The sequence below is a fragment of the Saccopteryx leptura genome, chromosome 7, assembly GCF_036850995.1.
Source record: "Saccopteryx leptura isolate mSacLep1 chromosome 7, mSacLep1_pri_phased_curated, whole genome shotgun sequence".
Classification (NCBI taxonomy): Eukaryota; Metazoa; Chordata; class Mammalia; order Chiroptera; family Emballonuridae; genus Saccopteryx; species Saccopteryx leptura.
The window spans coordinates 114979203-115003663 of NC_089509.1; the positions used below are offsets into that span (position 1 = coordinate 114979203).

At 42.0% G+C, this 24461-nt stretch overlaps 1 protein-coding gene across 4 annotated transcripts in view; it reads left to right on the plus strand.

Annotated features, from left to right (window-relative positions):
• Positions 1-278: 278 nt before the first annotated feature.
• The window catches only part of GIGYF2 (GRB10 interacting GYF protein 2), a 136980-nt gene continuing 112797 nt past the window's right edge, over positions 279-24461 (plus strand). For all 4 annotated transcript variants that reach the window (XM_066346327.1, XM_066346328.1, XM_066346330.1 and 1 more), the window contains exons 1-2: positions 279-357; positions 6030-6095. The gene's annotated coding sequence lies outside the window, so the exon portion shown is untranslated. The remainder of the gene's footprint in view (positions 358-6029; positions 6096-24461) is intronic.

Sequence of the window (24461 nt, forward strand, 5' to 3'; positions counted from 1 at the left end):
CCAGGTCCAATTCTGAAGACCAACCAACTCGACTCAACTCAAGAGCAGGCAAGGAACCCCGGCCCAGGGACCCGCAAGGCGTCTGTGCCCTGCCGCTGCTCGGTCTCCGCCAGCCCGACATCCGGGGCTTGGCCAGGGGCGTGTCCGGGGGAAGAGGGGCGGGAGGCAGCGGAAAGGAAGGATGTCGTGGGAGGCTGGATGAGCCAGGAGGGAGGTGAGGCGGAGCGGGGGCGGGGCAGGGGCGTGGCGGAACGGGGGCGCTGTCACGTGACGTGCGTGGCGACGTGTCGGCCATCTTGTGTTGTTGAGGCTGAGGATTGACTTGGGTTGTGAGAGACTGCCTGTCCCGGAGCGCAGGTAACCCGCGGCTCCGTCTCGCTGCCCTGCCCGGCTCCGCTCCGCGCCCTGGCTCCGCCGCTCCCCGGGGCAGTCCGGGCCTGCCATCCCCGCTCGCGCCCCCGCCACTCCGGCAGACCTGGTCCGGTCCAGCCGCATGGACACCCACAGGCCGCCCCGGCAGCGGCAGCGACCGCGGCCGGCTCGGGCGGCGGGTGAGGGGACAGGTCAGGTGCGGGGCCGGAGCGAGCCTCCTCCCCGGCGGGGGGGCGCGCCGGGCCCGGGCGCGTCTGGTGCCCTGAGCCGGGGACCCCCTTCCCCCGGGGCCCGTTGGCATCGCGGCGGGCAGCCGAGGAAGGCGAGCGGCCGGTGGGGTGGGCAGTGCCAGGCCGGCTTCCTCAGGGCCGGGGGGCTCGCCGTCCGCTCCTCGCTCCTCGGGGCGGCCGCCCGCCCAGCCTCGGGGCGCCGGGGTCGCTGCTGCTGCGGCCGGACAGCTGCGCGGCCGGCCCCGCTCCCCACACCTGGCCCCGGGGAGCTGCGCCCTCGCCTTCCCCGCCGAGCATCCGCACTGGGGACGCTCGTTCCGGGCCGAGAGCCCTGGGTCTGGACCAGGCCCGAGGCCGGGGGAGCCATGCTCGGAACCTGCACTTGTTTGGGAAAGTGCAGCCCTTGGCCAGCTTTGGGACCCGAACGGCCACATCAGTGGACATTAGCCTTACGTGTCAGCAGTTGCCCATGAAGCATTCTGAGAATACTTCCAGTTTTGTGGCTGAAACATAAGTCAAGCGACCAGGGAAGCGGGTAGGAAAGAAGCAGGTTGTATGACGAAGGTGTTTGGGAAGCAATAACGTTGCTTTGCATTTACCTACCGCCGTTTTTTAAATTCTTCCTTTCTCTGAAAGTCAAAGCACTTAAGCACACCTAGTCTCCCTGTACAGAAGGTGAGTATTCCAGTTTAACTGGCAGGAACTGGAGGAAGGGGCCAGAACCCGTGAACAGTTCCTTACCCAGTGCTAGGTACCTTGGATTATAGGCAGTTTTGATTGCCAGTGTTGCCGGCAGGGAATCGACTCTCTACTGAGATACTGTTTCCTTTTTAGAGTTTCAGATGAAGGCATTTTTTCCTTGTTATCCTTTCTGTACATTAACTTATCCTTCTACTATTTGCAGCCCTGGCCTTACTTACAAAGTATCCATTTTGGTTAGAAGGTAGATGCGGTCTGTCATTCATTGATGGTTTTAGGCATTTTACTAGTTAGTGCAGCAGCTGCTTTTAGCATGCTCAAACTGGCATGTGTGCTTTTCTGTTACATCAGATGTTGACATCAGTGGAGGATACTAGGAAAAAAAAATTTTAAGTGGCAGGTATCTGGAAAGATGTCACACAGTTCTTCCTTTGACATTTACCCCTGAGGAGCACAGTAGTGATGGTAGTGATTCACTAGGAAAGAAGGGGCTTTGCAGCTTTTCTATACTTGATAAAGCATTTAAAAAATTTGAGAGTGAGGAGGGAGAAGGGACCATGTGTCTTCATTCATTCATTCATGCATGCATGCATGCATGCATTCATTTATTCGACAGATACTGGGACCTTGCTACACTGTTGGGTGCCGGCAGCAAAACATCAAAAATTCCTGCCTCCATAGAGCTCATTTCTAGATAGATGAATAAACTCTTAGGTAGAATGTATAATGCAGTGGTAAATGATGTGGAAAAAAAATGAAACAAGGAAATAGGACAATAGGGAGCTGGGGGAGGGGTTCATTTTAAGTAGAGTACCTTGGGAAGGCCTCTTGGAAAAGCTAGTATTTGAGGAAAGACCTGACACAGGTAAAGGAGCTATTCTTGGAGCTCTGGAGAAGGAGTGCTCCAGGCTGGGGAAGCCAGGGCCAAAACTCTGAGGCAGAAACTGACGTGGGAGCCGATCTGGGTGTCTGGAGAACGCTGAGGCTTCTCTAGCCAGAGAGGCGCAAGTGAGAGGTAGGCCAGTAGGAAATGTGTACTCAGTTCATTGGTTCCAAGATGAGAGGCCTTATTCAGTGTTCTGGAATCTTTTCCCACATCTGTGACTCTTGGAAAGGAAATCAGATTCTGTAAGGTTCGGCCTCAGCTAATCCCCTTTCCACCTGACCTCCTCCCCCACCACACTACCCAATTTGGAAAAATTCAGGATGCTCATAGAATATATATCAGAAGGTTGTCATGAAATGTCTTTCTCAAAAGTAAATTTTTAAGTGAGTTTGGTCATAAATTGCTGAAAGCGATTTTTCAGAAGGGATTGCTTTCTGAGAAGGAGAGCTTTGGGATACTTTAGAATATTTGAAAATGTAGTGAAATTTCCTTTGAAGTTTAGAGACAGATAGACCATTAAAGGATGTGACCTGGAAGAAGGTGGAATCAATGTATTAACTCATACTGTTAATTTTTGTGTTGTCCAGCCCAGTTTTAAATTACTCAGGGACCCTTCCACTAATTTGTTTGTATATCTTTTATAGCCTTTTACATGTGTAGAACTTTTTGTGCTGAGTTTTTTATTTCTCTGCTTTTACCTTTCAGACTAGTTCTCCAATTAATTTGATACTCAGTAGACTTTTTCATTGGAAAAACATTTTTCTGATCTCCTTCCAGCTTATCTCCATATTCTTATTACTGAGCTTTCATAAATGTCCTCTTTCATTTTAATTCACCTTAGGAATTTAATATTTTGGTTTTGAAATGCTTTTGCTTGTGAGCTGCATATATGAAAAATATTTGTCATAGGCTTGCCTGAAAATCATGAGAAGATAGGAATTCCAACTTCAGAATGTGAGTGGAGCTTCTTGGCTCAAAGGAGACATACTGATGATAGTGACAAGGGTAGTGTTTTAAATGAATCACCTCCCTTTTGTTCCTTTGTTGAATTTTGAAGTGACATTTCCAAATTATAATGTCTTTGATGTCAGACCAGCTCATGTGTTCTTATGACTCTGCATTTTAATACTCCAAATGTCTGTTCTCTTTTTGTTGACCTTCACACTGGAAGATGACATTATTGATAATGAGTGCTATCTAGTAGGAGAACCTTTTTGGGGTGAAAAGATTATCACTGCTCCTTTTACCCTTGCCTTTCTAAAGAATCTTTGATTTGAGACATTTTTTTTTCTTTCTTTTTTTTTTTTTTTGTATTTTTCTGAAGTTGGAAACGAGGAGGCAGTCAGACAGACTCCCGCATGCACCCAACCGGGATCCACCCGGCATGCCCACCAGGGGGCAATGCTCTGCCCATCTGGGGCGTTGCTCTGATGCGACCAGAGCCATTCTAGCACCTGAGGCAGAGGCCATGGAGCCATCCTCAGCGCCCGGGCAAACTTTGCTCCAATGGAGCCTCAGCTGCGGGAGAAGAAGAGAGAGACAGAGAGGAAGGAGAGGGGGAGGGGTGGAGAAGCAGATGGGCGCTTCTCCTGTGTGCCCTGGCTGGGAATTGAACCCGGGACTCCTGCATGTCAGGCCGACGCTCTACCACTGAGCCAACCGGCCAGGGCCTGGGACATTTTCAAAGATAAACTTCATTTGCAGTTCTCCATTAGCCCTATGTGAATAAATTTTCAGTATTTTTGTTTTATTCTGTTTCTTTTTCTTAAGATTATTCATTTTGGGGGGTTGGGAGAGAGAGAGAGAAAGAGAGAGAAGGGAAGGGGAGGAGCAGGAAGTATCAATTTCCATCTGTGCCTTGACCAGGCAAGCCCAGGGTTTTGAACCAGCCACCTCAGAGTTCCAGGTCAACACTTTATCCACTGTGCCACCACAGGTCAGGTTATTCTGTTTCTTATAGATTAGAGTGGGACCAGTCTCATTAGGTTGAATCTACAGCCTATGCTGGTGTTAATTACAGGTGTTTTAGAGGCAAGTTAAATGTCCATTTTTTTCCCAATAATTTGAATAGCCTTACATTATTTGGTCATTGCTGTAAAAGGCTAAACCTAAGCTTCCTCTCCTGCCCTTCTTGACCTCCACTAGGATGTTATAGTGATAAAGTCCTGGGATTTACATTCATGTTTAATGCCCTGACGAAGTATTTATCTTTAAAAACATAAGTAGATTTTAAATCCATAGACAAGTTTACTTATATTTAGAATCCTAATTATTTCTTGTTCAGATTAGCATTTTTTATGCTCAGATGACTGAGAAATATACTAGATTAGTTCTACAGGAATATAAAATACCTTTGTTGAATTGCCTGTGATTTTGTGTGAGATTGATGGAGAAGAAGGGAGAGGTTTGAAAAACAAAAGGATATAACCTAAATGGCCAAAATTAATTTTATAAAAATATTTTCAAAGTATTATGTGCTTCCCTACTTGTAATAATTAAGTAAGGACCTTGATTTTACATTTTCTTGTTAATTATAGAGTTTCACTGAATTTAATTTATAAAAGAAGATATCCTGGAACTTGTTCTCTTGAGTTAGGCTCAGAGGAGAGTTTGTTTTATTATCTAATTCTCCCCTTTTTCTCCTGCCTGCCTTTAATAAAAAGTAGAGTTCAGCCTGGTCTGTGGTGACACAGTGGATGAAGTGTCGACCTGGAACACTGAGGTCACCAGTTCGAAACCCTGGTCTTGTCCGGTCACAGCACATATGACAAGCAGTCAATGAACAACTAAAGTGAAACAGCTATGAGTTGATACTTCTCCCTTCCCCCACTCCCTTCTGTAAAATCAATAAATAAAACCTTTAAGAAAAGAATAAAAGAAAAAGTAGAGTGTAGCCTGACCTGTGGTGGTGCAGTGGATAAAGCATGGACCTGGAATGCCAGGGTCACTAGTTCAAGGCCCCAGGCCTGTCGGATTAAGGCACATGCGAGAAGCAACTCCCCTCCTCCTTCTCTCTCTCTCTCTCCCCCTCTCCCTCTCCTCTCATTCAATAAATAAAATCTCTAGAAAAAATAAAAAATGCGGTGCAGTGGGCAAAGTTGGATGACCTCGGCATTTTAACACAGCTACTTTTTCTTGCAAAATTAAAGGCAGAAGTGGCTTTCCTAAGTTACTTTCTTGCTGTTAGTAAAATTGTCAACTTTGATTTCTAATTATTGTTTTTTGACTCTTGGAGTAGCATTCAGATCATCCGATTTTAGCTAAAAAAGCTCTTGAAGCTGTTGTGGTTCAGTCTACTCCTTGTCAGTTGAAATATCACCATCTTGTGGATTTTTAAGATACTGTCTCAACAGAACATTAAAATAAGGTGTTTTGGCTACCGAAAGCACACCTGGAAGCTGCTCCTTTGACGTTTTGGCAGTGTCCTACTTCTGGGGGCTCGTTGGTTATGTAGGGTATGTACTGTATTGCTGTGTTGCTGCCTGTTGTTTTTCTATCAGATGTGTTTAAAAAGTTAATACAGAATTCCAGGAATGAGGGTTTGAATGAAAATCCCAAATAATCACTTCCCTGAAAACTTCCAGTGGTGTTCATTTGTTAGCTTCATCAGAATTACTTAGAGCTTTTGTTAAAAATACGTGTTTTTCAGTCCCACTCCTGAGCTACTGAGACTCTCTTGATGTTAGAACAGGGAATCTGGTTTATACGCACAACGGGATTCTACTATTTTAACCAGGTTTGGAATCCATTTCCTGTAAAACATATTCACGATAGAAATTATGTTTTTAAAGTTTCCTAAGAAATGGCTGGGCCATTTACTTTCATTCTTTTGTTATTTACAGTATTAAAAGGGCCTGAACAGAGTCTGCTCAAACCGCCTGCTGTGACCCAGCAGAACTTTTGAACAGGTGAGTGTTGAAGAGAAGTACAAAGCTGAGGCGGGTGTATGCAAACGGATACTTTTCCTTTTAGAGTTTCAGTTATTTTTGCCCTATCATTACTCCTGAGGGTAGACAGTGAAGAAACAACTCTAGTACTGCTCAGATCCCTTACGAACCATAGAAATAATCATATCCTTTTTGCATTGCTTTTGGCATCTTAAACTTTCTTTTTTATTTTATTTTATTTTATCTTATTTATTTTTTATTTTTTATTTTTTTGGCATCTTAAACTTTCGTAACGATTTTTTGATGGCATGAAACAGGAAGAGGAATATTAGGGGAAGAGGTAAGGAGATATCTAAAGAACTCAAGAGCAGTTGGCTTCATGAAGGACTTGATCTAGAAACTGGGAAGCATTCGGGAACCAGGGTTGTCCAAATAGCACTTTTCTCCCCTCTGGCTGGTCAGTGTCCTCTCTTGTCTCCTTATATCCAGCTTCAGTTGTCTTTGCACAGCCTGGCCTTCTGTGTTTTAACAAGCGTATGGAAGAAAATTGCAGCTTCTTTCCCTGAGTCACATATGAACTCAGGCTCTAGTGCCACTAGTTAACTGGTTATAATTGTGTCCACATTTTAGGTTTGATTGGCTTCACTTGGTCTAGTTCTCCATTGTTGGTCCATTTATTCTAGTCATGGAGTTGGGGTCAAAAGTGCAAATGAGTTAGTTGAAAGGCTCCACTTGAGTGGCAGCAGGTCGCAGAGAAGGTGATGTGACCCATCAGAGACCCACAGAAGCTTCTAGACATTTTTCTTTTCCTAGGAAAACTCCCTGTATGTAGCTCAACAGTTGAAATTTATGTATCCTGAAGAGTTAAAAAGTACGCATAGCTCTTGGTGAATGAGAGCCAATAAGTCTCACCAAGTGTCTTTGCTGGAACTTTCTAGTGCAGTGTTTTAACGAAAGTCCTTGATTGGAGAGAAGAGGTGGTGGGGGTTTCCTGTGAGCATCTGGAATAAAGGGTTAGCAAAAGGTCGTAAACAAAGGAGAGGCTTAGTTGAAAAATTCAGTGGTTACTTATTTATTTTTCATTGATTGCTTTTATAAATTTTAACTTTTGGATGCTTTTTACATTATTAAGCAACACAAGTATTAGGAAGCAGTAGAGAATTTGAAGGGTGGGGGACTAAGTGAATCTGTATTCACATTTGAGTGGTAGAAGGGGCTTTTCACTGTTGGTAAAGGATCATTGAGACACTAAACTTCTGTGTTAACATGTTTTCATAGTCTATAATTACTAGATAATACAGAAGAAAAGTTTTTTAATGGATATTTTGAAGTCCTATTTCTGTTTATAACTTAAATGTACTTAGTGACGTCTAATTGCTTATCACTTAAATCTCTTTAGTATATTAGTATATTGAGATTTTTGATGCAAAGCCTAGGGATTACTAATAAAAGTGACCTATTGTACAGTGCTATATCAAGTGACAGGCCACAGAAGTGATTTCTATGATATTTTTGTTTCAGCCAAGGTTTCTTTAGTAAATCGACTGCAGGTGAATTCATTTTCTAGGTAGGAGAGCCTTTCTCATATTGCGCATTTCCTTTAATCTGGATGTTGAGGTAAGGCTTATTTAGGACTTTGTAAGGTTTAAAAAGATTTCCACATAATCTGTGTAGAACTGTCACAGGCTCTGGGGATCCCTCTCTGGAAAACATTGGCTTGTGAGATTATCAAATGATATGGTAATGTTTATGACACTAATTTTCTCTAAAATAGTCACAGTTGCTAATTTTGTTCTTGTCCTTTCACTAAAAGGGGGAAAAAGAAACATTTACATATTGTTCAGAAGTAATGGGGAGAAGGATAGTAACAGTAATAACTCTTCTTCTTATGGTGTCATTGTGGTTAGTATGTTCTTTGGGAACAAAGCTCTTTTTATTCAAGCTGTCCTAGGCCTGGAGGAAGTCACAGGAGCCCTAGTCTCTTCAGTATTGGTCCCATGGTTGTAGAGACTGGCAAGGATTTGGCAGAGGTACTGTCTTGGTACTTTCTAAATGGTAAATCATGGTTCAGGCCTTAAAGATATAGCCACATCCAGGGGCTGTTATGATAATTACTTGGGAATTGAGATAGTGCTGCCCAAACCATGGCCAATTAAGTAGCTGGATGTGAAGCCATCCTGCAAGATCAGTGGGACAGAGAACCTTAATCCATGTTCTGGAGTCTGTACTCTCTTTAATCTTTTCTACTACTCTACCATGAGTAAGACATTTCTAATGGTGTGTTCTAAGAATACAGACTCTTCCCTAACCAAAGGGCTTACTGTAGTTCGTGCTTAATCAAGTTTGCAAAGGGGTGGAAGTTGGGGGATAGTGGAACAGAGTGGGAGACTGGGAAAAGGAAGAAAATGGACTTCCACAAAATGAATTCCTCTGTAAATTGTAAGTAAACAGAGGAGGAAAAGTAACTAAGCAGTACTGAGCTCTATCTCAGAATGTAGTGGAAAGCTTGTGGTCTTTGAAGCAGAGAAATGTAGGTTTAATTTTCTGTCACTTATAACCTATAACTTTAGGTAGGTAAGTTAACCACTTGAAGCCTTATCTTCCTTACTTGTAAGGTATGACCCATAATGGTTGTGGGAATTAAAAATCTAAAATGCTGCCTGACCAGGTGGTGGCACAGTGGATAGAGCGTCGATCTGGGATGTGGAGGACCCAGGTTCGAGACCCTGAGGTTGCCAGCTTAAGCGTGGGCTCATCTGGTTTGAGCAAGGCTCACCAGCTTGGACCCAGGGCCGCTGGTTTGAGCAAGGCATTACTCGCTCTGCTATAGCCCCCCCCCCCCCCCCCACCGTCAAGGCACATATGAGAAATCAATCAATGAACAACTAGGGTGCCACAATGAAGAATTGATGTTTCTCTTCTCTCTCCCTTCCTGTCTGTCCCTATCTGTCCCTCTCTCTGCCTCTGCCACACATACACACACAAAAAAAAAAAAGGAAAGAAAGAAAGGAAGAGTTGTATTTGGCCTCTTTGGAGAAATTAAGTAAAAAAATACTGAATTAAAAAAATTAAAAAAAAAATCTAAAATGCCTAGTACAATGCCTGACACATAGTAAGTAGGCTTTCAATGAATGAGAGCTTATATGATTGTTATTACTATATAAATAGGTAAATTTTGATTGTAAAATTTCATATTTATAATTTGAATAGAGACATCATTGTATTCTTTAAGGTTTTTTTTCTTTCAAGATTTTATTTATTGATTTTACAGAAGGGGGAATGAAAAGTATCAACTCACAGTTGCTTCAGTTCGGTTGTTCATTTCTTGCTTTTTGCTTGTCATATGTGCCTTGACTGGGCAAGCCCAGGGCCTCGAACCAAAGAACTCAGTGTTCCAGGTCAATGCTCTAGCCGCTGGGCCACCATAGGCCAGGCTGTTTGTAAGATTTTTGTCTTTTTGTTTTGTTTTCAATCCAACAAATATTTGAATACCTTCTTTGTGCCAGGTGCTGGGCTAGCCATAGTGGTGAGTAAAACATAAAAGGGCCACCTGACTGATGGTGGCTCAGTGGATAGAGCATCAACCTAGGATTCTGAGGATCCAGGTTTGAAACACTGAGGTTGCTGGCTTGAGTGCAGGCTTATCTGGCTTAAGCACAGGCTTGCCAGCTTGAGCATGAGGTCATGGGCTTGAGCGTGGGATCATCAACATGGTCTCAAGGTCGCTGGCTTGAGTCCAAAGGTCACTGGCTTGAAGCCCAAGGTCACTGGCTTGAGCAAGGGGTCTATCTTGGCTTGATCTTCCTTCCCCACACAGATGAGAAGCAATCAATGAACAGCTAAAGTGATACAACTATGAGCTAATGCTTCTTATCTCTCTCCCTTTCTGTCTCAAAAAAAAAAAAAAAGTCATAGAAGGATCTATCTTCTTGGGGCTTAAAGCCTAGTGGCAGAGGCAGTTAAAAGTCTCTCTGTCCTTGGAAAAGATACATTTTTAAAACTCTAGATAATTTTTGAATAAGTTTTACATTTTGCATCATGGTGTTCTTGTCATTGGTATTTTATGCTCCTTGATATGCTTTCCAGTTTTCTGGGTTTGTTTGTTTGTTCTAAGTTAATGAAATTATTCCTTTTGTCACATTTACTTTTTTCTCTGAGATAGATGTCCTCAACTTTTGGATCTTAGAACTCCTTTACCCTCTTAAAAGTTAGAGAACGCTGGCCCTGGCCGGTTGGCTCAGTGGTAGAGCGTCGGCCTGGCGTGTGGGGGACCTGGGTTCGATTCCCGGCCAGGGCACATAGGAGAAGCACCCATTTGCTTCTCCACCCCCCTCCCTCCTTCCTCTCTGTCTCCCTCTTCCCCTCCCGCAGCCAAGGCTCCATTGGAGCAAAGATGGCCGGGCGGGCGCTGGGGATGGCTCCTTGGCCTCTGCCCCAGGCGCTAGAGTGGCTCTGGTCGTGGCAGAGCGACGCCCCGGAGGGGCAGAGCATCGCCCCTGGTGGGCGTGCCAGGTGGATCCCGGTTGGCACATGCGGGAGTCTGTCAGACTGTCTCTCCCTGTTTCCAGCTTCAGAAAAATACAAAAACAAAACAAAACAAAACAAAAAAAACAAAAAAAAAGTTAGAGAACGCCAAAGAGCTTTTTTTTTTTTTCCAGTTACATCTATACAGTATTTATTATATTGAGAAATTTTAAATGATTTTTTTTTTTAGTTTTTAGAGGATTATATTTATTCATTTTACACAGAGAGGAGGTGGGTGGTAATGAGAAGTATGAACTTGTAGTTGTTTCACTTTAATTTTCATTGATTGATTCTTGTATGTGCCTTGACCGGGCAAGCCCAGTGTTTCGAACCAGCGACCTCAGCATTCCAGGTCCACACTCCATCCACTGTGCAATCATAGGTCAGGCAAAAATGATTTATTAATTTATTTTAAAGTAAATGTTTTTGAGGGAGAATACTCGTTTTCTAAAACATTTCTAAAAAGTTTGGTGAGAAGCATGGCATTGTTTTACGTTTTTGTAAATGGCTTTTGTGTCTTGCTTTATAGAAGGAGGCTGGGTTCTTTTATCTCCTTCTGCATTCAGTCTGTTGTTTATTACTTTGGTTGAAGTATATGAAGGAAACTCATCCTCACCAAGATATGTGTATGTAGTTGGAAAAGGGAGGAAGGAGTATTTTAAGAATTTTTTTCAGATAATTAGAGATATTCTTTGATACTAAACTGAAATTTAACAAGTAGTAGTTTTTAAAGGCTCATTGCAATATGAAATCTTGAGTTATATCAATACACCTTTTGTACTCTTAAATTAAAATCTATTGGTCTGGCACACTTAATGGATATATATTTTTTATTATTATAATTTTTCAAATTATAAGAGAAAGTTGATTTAAAAGTTACAGAGGTAGTAGAAGTGAGCCAGCTGGGAAACAAGTTACAGAAGCAAAAGAAGGGTCTTTAGAGCTCAGGAGAGACGGGGAACACGCCTGGGAGCTAGGGGGGACAAAGGGTCAGGGGTGGGCATGCTTCTGAGAGGGAAAGTGCCTAATAGATGTTTGATATTATATATTATCAAAAAAATCACATTCATTAATATCAACACCTATCAAAAAAGCATTCCAAGCCTGATCAGGCGATGGCGCAGTGGATAGAGCATCGGACTGTGATATAGAGGACCCAGGTTTGAAACCCCGAGGTCACTGGCTTGAGTGCAGGCTCATCGGGTTTGAGCAAGGCTCACCAGCTTGAGCCCAAGGTCACTGGCTCGAGCAAGGGGTCACTTGCTCTGCTGTAGCCGCCTGGTCAAGGCACATATGAAAAAGCAATCAATGAATAACTAAGGTGTTGCAACGAAGAATTGATGCTTCTCATCTCTCTCCCTTCCTGTCTGTCTATCCCTATCTGTCCCTCCCTCTGTCACCAAAAAAAAGAAAGAAAAAAAAAAAAAAGCCTTCCAAGTATTGAGAAAGTCTTAGTACTGGAAAACCTGTAAATCTCATGGTGGTGAATAGAAGTTTCCCCCAAAGTACTGTCAATTGTTTTCCTTGAAATGACAGTCTCACTTCATTTTTGAAAAAAATGTTTGCTAAATACGCAGGTCTAAATAATAATTGTATGTCAGCTCTTCTTTTAAGTCAAAATGATGTTCCGTGAAAAAAGCAGCTAGTTGAGTTTATTTTATTATCTTAAAGAAAGGTCTCCTAAGTGCCTTTCTTTAGGACTGTGGTGTGCAGCAGACAGGCTTTGCATAGTTCCCGGTTCATTATATAGAATGTTAAAAAGGTGTGTACACAGGACAAGATTAATAAAAGCAACAGTTCTTACTGCTTTGTCAAGAGCATTCTTTATTGATTTTTTTTTTTTTAAAGAGAGAGAGAGAGAGAAAGTGGGGGCAGGAGCAGGAAGCATCAGCTCATAGTAGTTGTTTCTCATATGTACCTTGACCAGATAAGCCTGAGGTTTTGAACCAGTGACCTCAGCATTCCAGGCCAATGCTTTATCCACTGTGCCACCACAGGTCAGGCTTCAAGGACATTCTTAAGTAAAACTGGCTTTTTTTTTCTCCTGTAAGTATATGGCAGTAGTGATCAAGAATACAAGGACTGGACCTGACCGGTGGTGGCGTAGTGGATATAGCTCAGTGACCTGGGACACTGAGGTCCCAGGTTCAAAACTCTGAGGTTGCTAGCTTGAGTATGGGCTCATCTTGCTTGAGCGCAGATTCATCTGCTTGAGTGCGGGGTGGCCAGCTTGAGCATGGGATCGTCAACGTGATCCCGTGGACACTGGCCTGAGCCCAAAGGTCGTTGGCATGAAGCCCAAGGTGCTGGCTTGAACCCAAGATCATGGCTTGAGCAAGGGGTTGCTGTCTCAGCTGGTGTCCTCGATCAAGAGGCACGTATGAGAAGTAATCAGTGAACAACTAAAGTGACACAACCATGAGTTGATGCTTCTTATCTTTCCTTTGCTATTATCTTTTCTCTCTCTCTCTTTCTCGCTTAAAAAAGGGAAAAAGAATACAATGACTGGTACCGTTAATTTAAATGGCTCTAAGGATCCAGCAGCCTTACTCATCACTACTTTGCATGATCAGCCACAGTGCCCACACAGTGAAAAATGCAAATAATAACTTAGTATTATTTTTAAAATCATTTTGCCTGACCAGGCGGTGGCGCAGTGGATAGAGCGTTGGACTGGGATGTGGAAGACCCAGATTCAAGACCCCGAGGTCGCCAGCTTGAGCGAGGGCTCATCTGGTTTGAGCAAAAAAAGCTCACCAGCTTGAGCCCAACATCGCTGGCTCAAGCAAGGGGTTACTTGGTTTGCTGAAGGCCCGCGGTCAAGGCACATTAAAAAAAAAAAATCATTTTGACATCTTGGGTACCATGAGGGAGTTTCAGAAGAGTGGAAGACATTGCTTTGAGAATTGTTGCCCTGGGGGATGGAGCAGTTTTTACTGTTAAGGTTATATATGCTACATTTTTTTTTAAAGCATTAAAAAAATAAAGTGTCCCTGGCTGGTTGCTTAGTCAGTTAACAGCATAGTCCCGAAACAATAAGGTTGTGTGTTTGATATCTGGTCAGGGCACAGAAAAGAGACAGCCAAAAAAATGTGTGACTGAGTGGAACAACAAATGCTTCCCTTCACCCTCCCTTCTCTCTCCTTTTCTTCCTTTCTCTCTGTCTCTTTAAAAATCAATTAAAAAAAATTAAGCCCTGGCTGGATAGCTCTGTTGGTTGGAGCTTTGTCCTGTAGTGCAGAGGTTGCTGTTTTGATTTCCGGGTCGGAGAACATACAGGAACAGCTCGATGTTCCTGTGTCTTTCTCCCCCTGCCTCTTCTCTCTCTCTCTCTCTCTCTCTCTCTCTCAAAAAAAAAAAAATAAATAAAAAAAAAAAAATAAATTTTATATATATATATATATATATATATTATAAAATTGTGTGGTAATATATATGTATGTATGGTCTACCGGAAAGGTCTGTTCGTTTTTGGAATAAAACAAAATACAAATTTTTCTTACCGTCAATAAACTTTTTGAAAAAATTTTTTTTAACTTTTTATTTATTCATTTTAGAGAGGAGACGGAGAGACAGAGAGAGAGAGAGAGAGAGAGAGAGAGAGAGAGGAGAGACAGAGAGAGAGAAGGGGGGAGGAGCTGGAAGCATCAACTCCCATATGTGCCTTGACCAGGCAAGCCCAGGGTTTCGAACCGGCGACCTCAGCATTTCCAGGTCGACGCTTTATCCAATGCACCACCACAGGTCAGGCCCAATAAACTTTATTTAATATAATTGCCATTATTATTATTGATTTCTTGCCAGCGTGAGGGCAATTTATATATTCCATTTTTGAAAAATGTTTTATCTTTTGATGCGAAAAATTGAACCAGTGCTTGTTTGATATCTTCTTCATTTTTTAATTTTTTGCCCTTCAAAAAAGTTTGTAAGGACAAAAACAAGTGATAGTCGGAGAGTGCTAAGTCCAGGGAATATGGTGGATGCGACAGACATGCTTCTGTAGCATTTCTTCCTTGTTGAAATTCATAAAAATTACTGTGGCGTAAATGAACTTTATCAGTAGCCATGGGTACACCATCGCTTCACACATAAGACTAATGTGAATCAACTTTGTTTTAGTTAATTTGCTACGTCAGTATGTATACATTAAGTGATAAAAATAGAGAGGCACACATGCGCCAAATAAACATGTGCTTACGTGTCGAAACTTGTGATAGAAACAGACAGAACTTTCCGGCAGACCTTATATATATATAAATTTTTTTTTTTTTTTTGTATTTTTCCGAAGCTGGAAACGGGGAGAGACAGTCAGACAGACTCCCGCATGCGCCCGACCGGGATCCACCTGGCACGCCCACCAGGGGGCGATGCTCTGCCCCTCCGGGGCGTCGCTCTGCCGCTACCAGAGCCACTCTAGCGCCTGGAGCAGAGGCCAAGGAGCCATCCCCAGCGCCCGCCCGGGCCATCTTTGCTCCAATGGAGCCTCGCTGCGGGAGGGGAAGAGAGAGACAGAGAGGAAGGAGAGGGGGAGGGGTGGAGAAGCAGATGGGCACTTCTCCTGTGTGCCCTGGCCGGGAATTGAACCCGGGACTTCTGCACGCCAGGCCGACGCTCTACCACTGAGCCAACCGGCCAGGGCTCTATATAAAATTTTTTAAAGTAGAAACTGGAATAATTAACATTATTGAAGGTTTTTAGATTTCATTGAGAGTTTTTAGTGCTGGGTAGATAGAGATTTGTTCGTAAGTTGCCATTAGTTGTAACATAGTCATCTCTACCAGTACTATTCAACAGAACTTTCTGCCCTGATGGAAGTAATTTGTACATCTGCACTGCCAAATACTGGAGCCACTAGCCACATGAAACCATTGGGCACTTGAAATGTGATTAGTGTGACTCAGGAGCTGCATGTTTTAAAATGCAAAACTTTAACTTTTTATCACAACTCAGATTCCCTTATTTTATAGTAGGCTTTATTTTAAAAACTAGTTTTAGATTTACAGAGAAATTGAGAAAGTAGTACAGAGTGTTCCCATATATATCACAACCAGTTTTTCCTACTAACATATTACTAAGGTACTCTTACTATAATTAATGAACTTACACATATATTTATTTATTTTTTAAGCAAGACAGGGACAAGAAGAGTGAGAGATAAGAAGCATCAGCTCATCATTGCGGCACTTTAGTTGTTCATTGATTGCTTCTCATACATACCTTGATGGGGGACTCCAGCCAAGCCAGTGACTTTGGGCTCAAGCCAGCAACCTTTGGGCTCAAGTCAGGGACCATGGGGTCATGTTGATGATCCCATGCTTAAGCTACGTGAGCCCATGCTCAAGATGGCGACCTAGAGGTTTTGAACCTGGGACCTCAGTGTCCCTGGTCAGCACTCTATCCACTGTGCCACCACCAGTCAGATGCCTGTAAGTCTTGACAGTTCTGAGGAGTACTGGTTAAGTATTTTGTAGAATGCCTCTCTATTTGAATATGATATTTTTTTCATAATAAGACTGGGATTATGAGCTTTTGGGAGGAAGGCCATGGAGGTAAAGTACCATTTTCGTCATACTGTATCAGGAGCACATACTGCCAATGTGATTTATCATTGTTAATATTGACCATGGAAATGCTGAGGTTGCTGCTGGTTCGAAACCCTGGACTTGCCGGGTCAAGGCACATACGACAAGCAAGCGATGCAAGCGATGAACAACTAAAGTGAAGCGACTATGAGTTGATACTTCTCATTCTTCTGCCTTCTCTCTCTTTTTTCTGTAAAACCAATAAATAAAATCTTAAAAAGAGAGAGAGAGAGAGAAAGAGAGAGAGAGAGAGAGACTGAGAGAGGAAGGGAGAGAGAGAGAAGGAAATATTCATATGTTGTTCTACTTAGCTCTGTGCTTACTGGTCACTTCCTGTATGTGTCCTGACCAGTGATCGAACTCGAAATCATGGTGCTTTGGGATAACGCTCTGACCGACCTAACCTCCCAGAGCTCCACTAAAATACGTTTTTAAAAGTTTTTTATTTACTGATTTTAGCAGGAGAAGAAGAGGTTGAGAGGGGAGGGAATCATTGAGCTCTCCTGTATGTACCCTGACAAAGGATCGAACCAACAGCCTCTGTGCTTTGGAATGATGCTCTAACCCAGTGGTAGTCAACCTGGTCCCTATCGCCCACTAGTGGGCGTTCCAGCTTTCATGGTGGGCGGTAGTGGAGCAACCAAAGTATAAATAAAAAGATAGATTTAACTATAGTAAGTTGTTTTATAAAGATTTATTCTGCCAAACTTAGCGAAAATCTGACATAAAATACTTAGTAAGTAATTATTATTATATGCTTTAACTTGATGTAACTCTGCTTTATAAATTTTATAATGTAGTTACTTCCCTACTTTATAAATCACCATTACTGTGGAACTGGTGGGTGGTTAGAAAATTTTACTACTAACAGAGATATAAAAGTGGGTGGTAGGTATAAAAAGGTTGACTACCCCTGCTCAAACCCAGCAATCTATTCAGCCAGAGTGCCACTAAAATACTTTTAATTGTACTGCTTATTTTTTTTCTAGCAAAATCATTTATGGTTTATTTGAACCTTTTTAAAATTTGAGTTTTTAAATATGGTAAGGATGTACACATCTGAAATGAGTAGTTGGGTAAAATCTCACCTATGTCTGTACGTCTACAGTCACCACCTAGATCAAAATAACAGTTTCTAGCACTCCGAAACAATGACCTCTTTTCTTCACAGTCAGTAGTAGTCCCTACTACATGGTGAGCAATTTTCTGACATCTTCATTGATTATTTTACCTATTGAACTAGTGAACATTTTATAATGTTCATGCAGTATATATTCTTCAGTGGCTGGCTTTTGCTGAAAAGCATGTATGAGATTCATGCAATATTGCTGTTATCAACAGTTGGTTCTTTTTTTTTATTGCTGAGTATTTTGTTGTATGAATAGACCACAATTTTATAAAAGTTTATTTTGAAATAATTTCAAATTTACAGAAAAGTTATAAAAATTATTAAGATTTTCTGTATGCCCTTCATCCAGTTTGGTCACCAATATTTCTTTGTAGTGAAAATTGATAAATTCTATGACATGGAAAAATGACTGTGTGGCAAAAAATACAATAAGCAAAGTTTAAAGATAAATAATGGTGAGGTCATGTAATTTTTAAATGTATGCATTTTTTTTTGTTTCATTTGAAAATACATTACAAAACTCATGCTCTTTTTCCCTAAACCTTTCAGTGTTATTTCCTAAGAACATTTTCTTAGATAAACTAGTAAAAATTTCAGAATTATAAGCGTTAACATTGATATAATACTGTTATCTAACCCATAACACCAACCTATTCAGCTGATTTCAGTTGTCTCTTTTCTGTCTCTTATCACATATTTTTTACTGATTCAGGATAGAATTAATAATCATACTTGCTCTTTTTATTTCTTTAGTTTCCCTTAATCTGGAATGGTTCTTCAGCCTTGCTCTGCTTATGACGTATTTTGGAGAGTACAGTTGATTGATTCTATATCTGTCAGTTTGAGTTTATTTGATGTTTTTCAGGATTAGTTCAGTTTATGTGTTATTGCCAGGAATGTATCATAAATGATGCTGTGTCCTGAGTGTATCAGATCAGGAGGAACATGGTATCAATTTGTTTTTATTAATGATGTTACATAACTCGGTAACAGTCAGATTGAGGAGGTATGTAGTCAAGGTACATGACAAGAGGTTCGTGCTTCAGTGCACTCTCTGGCCTGCCATCCTTCCTTGAAGCTCCGCTACAATTTGTTTAATCATTCACCTTTTGATAGACATTTGTGTTGATGAGCATAATTGCCAAATGTCATTCATTATGAATAAAGCTGCTACAAATATCTTATCCTTCTATTTTGATAGAAATTTTCCTTGCGTGTGTCTAGCAGTGGATTATGGGATTGGCAGATTAGTACCATCTCCATCTTGATTGGGCCTTTGCGCTACTATAACTAACTGCAGTGGTGTTCTGGATTAGATGCTGGAACAGAACAGGACAGTGTTGGAAAAACTGGTGAATCCTTAATAATCAGGTCTAGAGTTCAATTAATAGTGATGTACCATTGTTGGTTTCTTAGTTTTGACAAATGTAATGTTTACATTTGGGGAAACTGAGGAAACTTTTTGTAATATCTTTGTAACCTTTCTATAACTCATTATTATTTCTAAATAAAGTTTTTTTTTGAAAAACAAACACTGCCTGACCTGTGGTGGCGCAGTGGATAAAGCGTCGACCTGGAAATGCTGAGGTTGCCTTTTCGAAACCCTGGGCTTGCCTGGTCAAGGCACATATGGGAGTTGATGCTTCCTGCTCCTCCCCCTTCTCTCTCTCCCCCTCTCTCTCCCCTTTCTAAAATGAATAAATAAATAAATAAAATTAAAAAAACAAACAAACAAACACTAATTTTACAGTAGGTAGGCATTTCTTCATTCCCTTCAAAGTTTACCCTGTCATTTGCCTCGTTTATCTGAGAAAATTGAGGCTACCATATGTGAATTGCCCATAGACTCTTAACCCCAAGCCCCCAGAAAACCCATAAAATAAGTGTGGAGGCACCCTAAATCATTTGGATCTACTTTTCTCTTGTCACCAGTAGATAAAATTACTTTTTTTATTCTCTGAAACCCCATTTGTACTCTTCTCAGAGACTTCATTTCCATCGTATTTTTGCTAAATTGTGTCTTCACTTTTGGATTCTACTACTTTTTCATTAGGATATTCTTTTTTTTTTTTTTTTTTTAAATCCATTCATTGCCTCTTCTGTACATGCAATGGATGGATCACACATTTGCTTCTTTTTTTTTTTTTTTTTTTTTAAATTTTATTTATTCATTTTAGAGAGGAGAGAGAGGGGGGAGAGAGAGACAGAGAGAGAGGAGAGAGAGACAGGGGGGAGGAGCTGTAAGCATCAACTCCCATATGTGCCTTGACCAGGCAAGCCCAGGGTTTCAAACCGGCAACCTCAGCATTTCCAGGTCGACGCTTTATCCACTGCGCCACCACAGGTCAGGCCGCATTAGGATATTCTAATTTAAAATAAAAAGTGGAAAATCTCTTCCCACTTGACCTTATTTTTTTTCACTTTTTCACAGCTAAGAGTCTAAAGAGTTGACGTCACTTTAGTGTTCTGTTCCTCACCTCCAGCCACCTTTCATCCCACTGAAAGCTGGCCCTGTCCCCCACCACACTTCTGTACTGTGCTTCCAGTCGCCAGTGACTTCATTTTGGAAGCCAGTGAAGACCTTTTGGCTTTCTCTCTTTTTTTTTTTTTTTTTTAATTTTTTTTATTTTACAGAGACAGAGAGTGAGTCAGAGAGAGGGATAGACAGGGACAGACAGACAGGAACGGAGAGAGATGAGAAGCATCAATCGTTAGTTTTTCGTTGCGCGTTGCAACACCTTAGTTGTTCATTGATTGCTTTCTCATATGTGCCTTGACCATGGGCCTTCAGCAGACCGAGTAACCCCTTCTGGAGCCAGTGACCTTGGATTCAAGCTGATGGGCTTTCACTCAAACCAGATGAACCCGTGCTCAAGTTGGCGACCTCAGGGTCTCGAACCTGGGTCCTCTGCATCCCAGTCTGACGCTCTATCCACTGCGCCACCGCCTGGTCAGGCGGCTTTCTCTTTTTTTGACTTCAGCATTTGAGGCTTTTGAATTCTTCCATTTAAAAATAAAATTGTACCAGAACTATCTTCATTGTATATACAAATTAGAAACTTATTAGGAAAGACTTAGCCATAATTCCACCATTCAAAAGTAAAAATATTAACGTCTTGTGACATATCTATATATCCATGTATGTATTTTGTTTTTAAATTTTTTTATTGAAGCCTGGCCTATGGTGGCACAGTGGATGAGGCCTCAACCTGGAATGCTGAGGCTGCCAGTTAAAACCCCGGGCTTGCTTGGTCAAGGCACATATGGGAATTGATGTGTCCTGCTCCCCCCTGCCTCTGTTTCCTCTAAAAATGAATAATAAATTAAAAAAAATTTTTATTGAATTTCTTGGCATGACAGTGGTTACTAAAGTTATACAGGTTTCAATGTGTATACAGGGTGGGGCAAAAGTAGGTTTACATTTATGAGTACATGGAACAGAGTTTATCCTTGTATTACTGTTTATTAATTATTGTGTCATTTTCCATACAAACAGCTATAGACCTGCATTTGTCCCAACCTGTATGTATTTTATTTTATAGAATTTTTAAAATTTTTTTTGTGTGTGACAGAGACAGAGACAGAGAGAAGGGCAGATAGGGACAGACAGGAAAGGAGAGAGATAAGAAGCATCAACTCTTCATTGTGGCACCTTAATTGATCATTGATTGCTTTACTCATATATGCCTTGACCCGGGGGCTACAGCAGACAGAGTGACCCCTTGCTCAAGCCAGTGACCCCGGGTTCAACCTGGTGAGCTTTGCTCAAACCAGATGAGTGCGCTCAAACCAGATGAGCATGCTCAAGCCAGCGACGTCGGGGCTACGAACCTGGGTCCTCCATGTCCCAGTGCGACACTTTATCTACTGTGCCAGTGCCTGGTCAGGCCCAACCTGTATGTATTTTAAACGTGTTGAATATGATTATAGTCTCTGTATTCTATAACCTGCCTTGGACATTTGATAAATTTTGACATCTTTTCATGTCAGTGAATCTAGTTAGCATCACCTCTCTCTCCTCTGCTGCCCTGTAGATCCGGCTTCACACCATCTGCTGGATTTCTAATGCCCCTCTTTCCTTTAGCACTTGCAGATTCATTCTCCTGGCATCCTGAATGATCTTTGTCAAGTGCAGATTTCATCCTAGATGTTTTCTAGCTTGAATCTTTTTTTTTTTTTTTAAGATTTTATCTATTGATTTTACAGACAGAAGAGTGGGGGGTAGAGGACGAGAAGTACAACTCACAGTTTCTTTATTTTAGTTGTTGATTGATTTCTTGTCGTCTGTGCCTTGACCGGGCAAGCTTGGGGTTTTGAACCAAGCAACCTCCACGTTCCCGGTTGATGCTCTATCCACTGCTCCACCAGAGGTCACCCATTGCCCAAATCTTTTAAGAGCCTCCCATTGCCTTTGGGATATAAAATACAGATTTCTGTGATAACGGCCACTGCTTTATCAATCTTCACTTTAGTGATGAAATTTAAATCTCGCAAAAGATTTTCATTCTTTCTCCTTTCTGTTTTTGATATAGCGAATATGCAGCAAGCTAGAGTCAGTGTATTTGAATTTAGGCAAAAAGTTAGGGCTACAGAGATCTAGGTACATGCTCTCTCTCTCTTCCTTTCTGTATCCTCTTGCACAGTGTTTGCTGAGCTGCAGTTCGGTAGATTTACTTCAAAATCTATGTATCCTCATCCCTACTCTACATTGAACTTCAAGACCCATATTATGGTCTTTTAGATTTCTTTTCAGGCACCTCATATTTTGTCCAAAACTATTAAGTGTCCTTCCTTCCAAAATTCTGTCCTGTTTTCATCTTCCTTTTGTACTTTTTAAAGGATATTTATTTATTTATTTTTCGAGAGAGAGAGAGAGAGAGAGACGGGAAGGGGGATGGGAGGAGTGGAAAGCATTATTTCATAGTAGTTGCTTCTTGTATGTGCCTTGACTGGGCACCCCCAGGGATTCAAACTGGTGTTCCAGGGTGATGCTATATCCACTGAGCCATCACAGGTCAGGTAAAACACCTGTGTGTGTGTGTGTGTGTGTGTGTGTGTGTGTGAGAGAGAGAGAGAGAGAGAGAGAGAGAGAGAGGAGAGGAGTCGGAAGCATCAACTCATAGTCGTTGCTTCTCATATGTGCCTTGAATCGGGCCAACCTGAGGCTTCGAACCGGTGACTTCAGCATTCTGGGTCGATGCTTTACCCATTGTACCACCACAAGTCAGGTGCCATTTTTGAGCTTTTTTTTAAAGTGACTTAAGAATTTTACTGATTTTAGAGATAGAGGGAAGGAGAGATAGAGATAGATAATAAACATCAATCTGTTTCTTTTTTTTTTTTTTTTGTATTTTTTCTGAAGCTGGAAACGGGGAGAGACAGTCAGAGACAGACTCCTGCATGCACCCAACTGGGATCCACCCGGCACGCTCACCAGGGGCAACGCTCTGCCCACCAGGGGGCGATGCTCTGCCCCTCCAGGGTGTCGCTCTGCCGCGACCAGAGCCACTCTAGCGCCTGGGGCAGAGGCCAAGGAGCCATCCCCAGCGCCCGGGCCATCTTTGCTCCAATGGAGCCTTGGCTGCAGGAGGGGAAGAGAGAGACAGAGAGGAAGGAGGGGGTGGGGGTGGAGAAGCAAATGGGCGCTTCTCCTATGTGCCCTGGCCGGGAATCGAACCCGGGTCCCCCGCACGCCAGGCCGACGCTCTACCTCTGAGCCAACCGGCCAGGGCCAATCTGTTTCTTTATGTGCCCTAGCCGGGAGTCAAACTTGCAACCTTTGCTAATCAGGACGATGCTGTAACCAACTGAGATATCGGCCCAGGGCCCTTTTGAGCTTTATATACAAATTGAAAAGGCATCCATTCCAGTGTTGAATCCTGTAGATTTCACTTTATTTCTACATCCTCTGTTTAGACTCCCCCCAGTAGAAGATTTCTGTTTTCGAAATCTTCTATTGAGTAGGTTATTTGAATGGATCCTTTGTTTTATACAGGCCATTGTAAGGGAAAGAGGGTAGGCATTCTGGGGGAAGGCAAGGGCATGAGCAGAACCACAGAAGGGGAATGCAGGAGCGAGGAGAAAGTTACTTGGTTTTGAGTTTGAAAGTAAAATAGAGATTGAATCGAGGCGGTAGGGTTGTCAGATTGATGGGAACTTGAAATACTAGGAGTATTGATGATACACAGTAGGTTTAATTGACCATTTTAAGAAGAGTAGGCGTGACCAGAGTAGTGCTTTAGGAAGATAGGTCTTTCTGGATGTGAATAGGTAGAGGCTGAGCCAGGGAAGCCCATTAAAAGTTTTATTCTAATAGTCCAGACATGAGTTAACAAAAGTTTGAGTTTAATGAAAGATTGCAGGAGGAATCTTCAAGTAGGAATTGACCAAATTTGAGACAAAATGATTGGATATGAGGGATAGAGAAGGAGAGGGAATTTCAGATAATTCTCGGCTTTTGAGCTGGGCTGACCAGTGAATTGTGAAAACAGTGGTACCCTGATCAGTTGTTGATGAGATAGATATCCGGGAGGATCAGATGTCTGAAAAAGTCAGAGGTCATGGCAGGAAAGAATCAAATGTTTAATTTACAGTAGGGGTGGGGTGCCTTCCCGGTAGTAGGCAGAGTTCTACCAAAAGTGTTGGTTGAGAAATAACAAAAGTTTCAAGACAATATCTAAACAGAGTTTATAGTTAAACAAAACATGGGTTCACTGAAGGAAGTTAGAAGAGAAACTTTTGGGAAATGGTGACTAAATGGGAAGGAAATGAAGATAGAAAAATATAACTATTGTGTTGGTCTTAGAGGATAAAGAAGGAAATGGTTTCAAGAAAAGGAAGTCTGGAGAGACAGAAGAATGTGGTGGTAACACAGCATCTAGAGCAGGGGTCGGGAACCTTTTTGGCTGAGAGAGCCATGACGCCACATATTTTAAAATGTAATTTCGTGAGAGCCATACAATATGTTTAACACTAAATAAAAGTAAATGTGTGCATTTTGTGTAAGACCAACACCTTTAAAGTACAATAAGTCTCTGAATTCTTTTTAATAATGTTGCTATGCTGTTGCTAACCAATGATGAATAAAGTACTTCTTTATCAGTAATGCGACTTCTGGTGCTGCATGGTTTTGCTGATGGCTTTGTAGTCTGG